The sequence below is a fragment of the Eptatretus burgeri genome, chromosome 2, assembly GCF_056783735.1.
Source record: "Eptatretus burgeri isolate ZD-2024b chromosome 2, Ebu_testis_v1, whole genome shotgun sequence".
Classification (NCBI taxonomy): Eukaryota; Metazoa; Chordata; class Myxini; order Myxiniformes; family Myxinidae; genus Eptatretus; species Eptatretus burgeri.
The window spans coordinates 115,702,539-115,708,926 of record NC_140962.1 but is presented as its reverse complement, the minus strand read 5'-3'; the positions used below and the strand labels follow the sequence as shown (position 1 = coordinate 115,708,926).

General features: G+C 40.2%; 1 protein-coding gene across 1 annotated transcript in view; it reads left to right on the top strand.

Moving 5' to 3' along the window:
• Positions 1 to 6,388, top strand: part of NADK2 (NAD kinase 2, mitochondrial) — a 96,427-nt gene that overhangs the window by 8,022 nt on the left and 82,017 nt on the right.

Below are 6,388 nucleotides of genomic sequence, written 5' to 3'. Positions count from 1 at the left end.
TATAGCAGACTTGCATCAAGTTGCCACAATTTATTTTTTTCTTCCAAGTTGCTCATTTGTGTGTTAATCGTCAATTTATTTATTTGTTGTAATTTTAATATCTTTGTTTTGACATTTTATTTTAAATTTTTTTTTTTTGAAAACAAAGACTCGTCTTCCTGGAAGCGTAGGAAGAAAATGCTGGAAGGAGGAAAGAAAATGTATAGACAGTGGGACAATAAGTGAATGTAACAAGCAATGAAGAATGAATGGATAATGAACAAGAGGAGATGAGTACCATATTTTCACGCAAATAACTCGCACCTGGGGGAAAAAAGTGCTTTAGGAAAATTTCAGGCATGTGAACCAGCACATGGTTAGACCCCACATGTGAGGGGTGTGTTCAGTTACCGAGTTTGTTGTAGAGAGCTCGCCAAGTGGCTTAAGCACTCAAGCATTCCATTTGAAACCGTTGATAAGGAATGGCTGGCTTGGCAAGCGATAGCAAGCTGAAAATATACTTATTGGAAGTAAGCTAATAGGTCGGTAGTTAAGGGTATTGGTTTTTGCAACTTCTTTTTTTATTTATTCCCCAGGACGACTTTGTCGCGTCGGCATTGTTTTTGGGTTTGTCCGTCCGTCCGTCTGTGCAACCGTGATAGGTTTTCCTCACTGTGATAACTTAAGAGCGGCTGTAGGGATCCAAGTCAGATATGACAAAAGTATGAATAATGATGTAAAGATGAACTGCGAATATTATGAGGTCAAAGGTCAGATGCCCCATTTGGTTAAAAATTCTGTGACCACGCTAACTTGTGAACCAGTTTTGGGATTTTGATCAAACTCGATTGAAGTATATATAATTATGCAAATATGAACTAATTAAATTTTGGCATCAAGAGGTCAAAAGGTTGTTAAAGGGCATGTCAGGTAAAATGTGATGCTCAAACAGCTGAAGGGATTTAAATCAAACTTGGTTCAAGTATGATGTAATAATGTGGGCGAAGGCATATCGCATGAAGAATGCCATTGTAGTTTGTAATGCGTTGATGTTTGCTGACTTCGAAGCAGATGGAAGAAGACCTTGGGCAAATTATATGGTGAAAAGGGCAGAGGATGTGCAAGAGCAGCAGAGCAGGTTTTTTTTTTTTAACGACATGCGCTGATGCCGTCCAGGCCAGCTGCAGAATCAGTTGAGGTTGCGAGTTACTTCACCTTTTAGGGTGAAAAAGAGTCCAGGAGCTATTGGGTATGCTTTATGTGGGGTATTTACAGAGAGCGTGGGGTTGAGGACAAAATTTAGAAACCAATCAGGAAATGAAGCATTTGGCCTTATCATGAATTGTCTGCTGAGGTGCCATTTGAAGTGAGGGAAGGGATGGAGATGGAGCAGTTTACAGAGACACTCAGAAAGGTGTCACCAAATTTTTCAGGAAGGAGACCAGTTTGAAAGTTGTTTTCTTGAGGTTGGTGTTATCTGTTTTTTGGGCTTCAGTCTGCACACTTGCATGCTTTGTTGAGTGATCTGAGGTTTCCTTCAATCAGATTTGCCTTCTTGGCAACTGAATTTAGCATTATGATCCCACACCAGAGCAAAGTGGTCACAGCCATTACTCGTCATCTGGGAAGTGGAGGGGTTTCCTCAAAATGAATTACTTCTTCATCAATTGTCTGAGGGTACACTTTAGCTTGCGATTCTCAATCCTACTCTTTTCTGAAGTACCCTTTTCTATCCCCTTCTGTCCACTTAAACCACCTGTCAACATCACATATTGATTCTGTCCCATAATTTTCAAGCATGTACCGAATTGGTGTACGTTTTTCCGGTCGACTTTATTGAGTCACTTTTCCAAGGCGGTTAACCATTCTCACAAACTTCGTGCATGAAATTCAAACAAGACTGCATTTAGTACAGTGTGAAACCACCTGTACATTTGAGTCATTTATTAAAACAAAACATGCGCATTTGGAGAACCAGAGGTGACACAAGCAAGCAACACGTGCTTCCTCTGAATTCTGCTGTTAGGTGGAGACTTTGAATTTGAGTATATTATTCAGGAAGTTGATGTCTGGTCATCCTCTAGACATAATGGGGCCAAGGCTGACGTTTTGGGGTTCAGAGGAGAGATCACTCGTAGCCTTATCGCAGCGGCCAATCGGAGGTCAGCTTAAATTCAAAGGGCTGGGGAATATTTATGACCTGAAGGTTGATGGGAGTTCTGGACATGACCTTCACACATTCCATTTAAGCTAGCTAGCCTCCTGCTTCCAGTCAGACTTTCAGAAACCACTATGTAATTATTTATAAAAGAATCCCTTAATAAGCCAAATGGATGATTATATTCTCCGGATTTAAAGATTATTTGAAAGGCCAATGTACATTATTAAAAATGGATACATGTTCAGGCACATAGATGAAATCAGCATGTTGTATTTAAATACCTTTCCCATTCAAGGGTTATAACAATACATTGTGCTACATGCTAAAAACTTTTACTTTTTAAAGTTAATTATCAATCAAGTTTAATTGGCAACATTTTTTGATCTTTTTATCACCCTTGAACACATTATGCTAATTTTGGAGGAATTTGCATCCACACGTTCATTGACAATTTAGGTTACAAACGTCATGGTGATACTCTCATGTGTTTTATGATAGACACTGTTACCATTGCTGTTATAATTAACCTCCGCCATCGAAGATGGACGGAGGTTACTGTTTTCACCCCTGTCTGTTTGTTTGTTACTTACGAAATCTATAGATTTCGAAATCTAAATCTAAAGATTTCGTAAGCATATTGATGACTTCCGTTTCTGTTTGTAACTTACGAAATCTTTAGATTTCGGAAATATTTTGATGCCTTCCGTTTCTGTTTGTTTGTTTTTGTTTGTTTGGTTGTAGGCACGATAACTCGAGAACGGAAGAAGCTACCAATGTCAAATTACACCACGTGATTCAGGATGGTGATGGCTAGTGCTGATTAGATTTTGGTCGAAATCGGTCAAAGGTCACAGTGAGGTCAAATATCCGATTTTTGATGGTTTGGTACAGATAACTCGAGAACGGAAGAAGGTATCAATGTCAAATTACACCACGTGGTTCAGGAGGGTGATGGCTCGCACTGATTAGATTTTGGTCAAAATCGGTCAAAGGTCAAGGTCACGGTGAGGTCAAACATCCAAAACATTCGATTTTTGATGGTTTGGTACTGAATCATCGTAGAAACTTCTGGTTTGCGTCGCTACCTTCTCGAGAGACAGCTTTTATTAGACAAGGTCACAGATCAAGTTGACGATTTCGTAAGTACCAGTCTATGACTGCTTGTTTGTTTGTTTGTTTGTTTGTAGGCACGATAACTCGAGAACGGAAGAAGCTACCAATGTAAAATTACACCATGTGATTCAGGAGGGTGATGGCTAGTGCTGATTAGATTTTGGTCAAAATCGGTCAAAGGTCAAGGTCACAGTGAGGTCAAATATTCGATTTTTGATGGTTGGGTACGGATAACTCGAGAACGGAAGAAGCAACCAATGTCAAATTACACCATGTGATTCAGGAGGGTGATGGCAAGTGCTGATTAGATTTTGGTCAAAAACGGTCAAGGTCACAGTGAGGTCAAACATTCGATTTTTGATGGTTTGGAACAGAATCATCGTAGAAACTTCTGGTTTGCGTCGCTACCTTCTCGAGACAGCTTTTATTAGGCAAGGTCAGAGGTCAAGTTGATGATTTCGTAAGTACCAGTCTATGACTGCTTGTTTGTTTGTTTGTAGGTACGATAACTCGAGAACGGAAGAAGCTACCAATGTCAAATTACACCACGTGATTCAGGAGGGTGATGGCTAGTGCTGATTAGATTTTGGTCAAAATCGGTTGAAGGTCAAGGTCACAGTGAGGTCAAATATTCGATTTTTGATGGTTTGGTACAGATAACTCGAGAACGGAAGAAGCTACCAATGTCAGATTACACCACGTGATTTAGGAGGGTGATGGCTAGTGCTGATTAGATTTTGGTCAAAATCGGTCAAAGGTCAAGGTCACAGTGAGGTCAAACATCCAAAAAATGATAACTCGAGAACGGAAGAAGCTACCAATGTCAAATTACACCACGTGATTCAGGAGGGTGGTGGCTAGCGCTGATTAGATTTTGGTCACAATCGGTCAAAGGTCAAGGTCACAGTGAGGTCAAACATCCAAAACATTCGATTTTTGATGGTTTGGTACAGAATCATCGTAGAAACTTCTGGTTTGCGTCGCTACCTTCTCCAGAGACAGCTTTTATTCGACAAGGTCAGAGGTCAAGTTGACGATTTCGTAAGTACCAGTCTGTGACTGCTTGTTTGTTTGTAGGCACGGTAACTCGAGAAAGGAAGAAGCTACCAATGTCAAATTACACCACGTGATTCACGAGGGTGATGGCTAGCGCTGATTAGATTTTGGTCAAAATCGGTCAAAGGTCAAGGTCACAGTGAGGTCAAACATAATTCCGTAAATTCACGTGGAGAAATGGAGTATTTTTGCTATGCTCGACGTTACGAGTTCGTTTTAACTTCAATTTTAATTTTGTCTTCGGTTTTTGCGATCGCTGAGGATGCTTAAAACTCGGTTGTCGAAATTCTGGTAAAAATCGGATGTTTTGGAGACGTTTTAAGATTGTATAAAAAATATTTCACTCGACGCGTCACGGGTCGTCCCATGATGCAGTGCGCTCGAGAAGACGCGTCGTTAAGTTACGTTAAGGTTTTGCGTGTGCGCGCTGTTAGTGTTTTCGATAAAGATGGTGTTTAAAATCATTTTTTATCCTAATAAAGGTTATCGTCGCATGCCTGACTCGCTAAGCCGTCGGATTATGTAAAGATTGTTGGTGGATGGCCGAATATTACGGTTTTGTGACTTTGATAAAATAATATTAAATAAATGCATGGAGAAATGGAGATTTTTGCTTCGGTCGACGTTACGATTTTTGATGGTTTGGTACAGAATCATCGTAGAAACTTCTGGTTTGCATCGCTACCTTCTCGAGAGACAGCTTTTATTAGACAAGATCAGAGGTCAAATTGACGATTTCGTAAATACCAGTCTATGACTGCCTGTTTGTTTGTTTGTTTGTGAACAGTATTACGGAAAAACTCCTCGACGGATTTCGACGAAACTTAGTGGGGGAATTGGGTATGGTCCAAGGATCATGCCATTAGATTTTGGTCCTCAGCATCGAACGGTGACCCAGCGCCTGGATCCAGTCCACCAGATCTGCCTCATTGACATGGCAGGCAAGACCATCTGCCCAAAGGAGTGTGCTGCATAATGCTTACTGAAATTGCTGGGCCGGCGGCGCAAAGCTCACAATGATCCAGCGGTTGACCGTACGGCTAGTCCCAGTCAAGTCGGGAGTCTGAGGTTGCCGGTGGAATGCCCGCCGCCGACCCCAACAGACTCCCCTGATAAGGCCATGCCGCACACATTGAGTCGCAAGCCCGTTGGAGATGTTCTGGGAGAGAGGAGTAGGATCCGTGTCTATGGGTCGAAGGGACACAACCTATGGGTTGTTGACGTGCCAAGTTTCAATTTTTTTTCATTGAGTGGTCTCAGAGAAAATGTCCAATTTTTTTTTTTGGTTTTAGTCCAATATGGTTGCCATACCATGTAACCTATGATGTCAAAATAATTATTATTGTGATCTCCACGAGTAGTCGCTCCTATGGTGAATATTTTGTGTCAATCCGACAAGTGGTTGCAGAGAAAATGAATAAAAAAAATATATATATATATATATATATATATATATATATATATATATATATAACGTCGGTACAATAATGTACTACAGTACAAGAATGATAATGTAGAAGAAACAGAAGAATAACAAATAGGTTATCCAGCTGGAAAGGCTTGGTACCCAAATTACTCGAGTAACTCGTGTGAGTAGGTAAAACCCAAGTACTTGAACATCACCCTTGTTCACAGAGTTTATTTTATTTTATTTTTTTGGACACCATTTTGCATTTAAAAAAGCGTCGTAAGAGTCATCACTAACTGACTCGAATCAATGTAATTGATTACGTTTTGAAGCACCAAGTAAAATTAAGTGACATTTGATATTTCTGCAATCTTTGCTTTGCATTGAATTTTGCTTGTTTCACCCCTCTTTATGGGCCATGAGTCAACCGTCCAGGTATGTTCCGGACCAGTTCCAATCTCTGGCTCGAAATCTGGCCCCCCAAAGCCACCGTGGCTTTAATAATACGGGCATAAAAATATCACTCTGACAAAATATCATGAGATGATAAAATATGACAATAACGACAGCCTGAGATGTAAAAACTCACATTCATTCATATATTTGACTATTTTTGCAATTATCAGTCGTAATCCTTTTGGGCTTAAAATAATAGCAAAAGTACGACACAA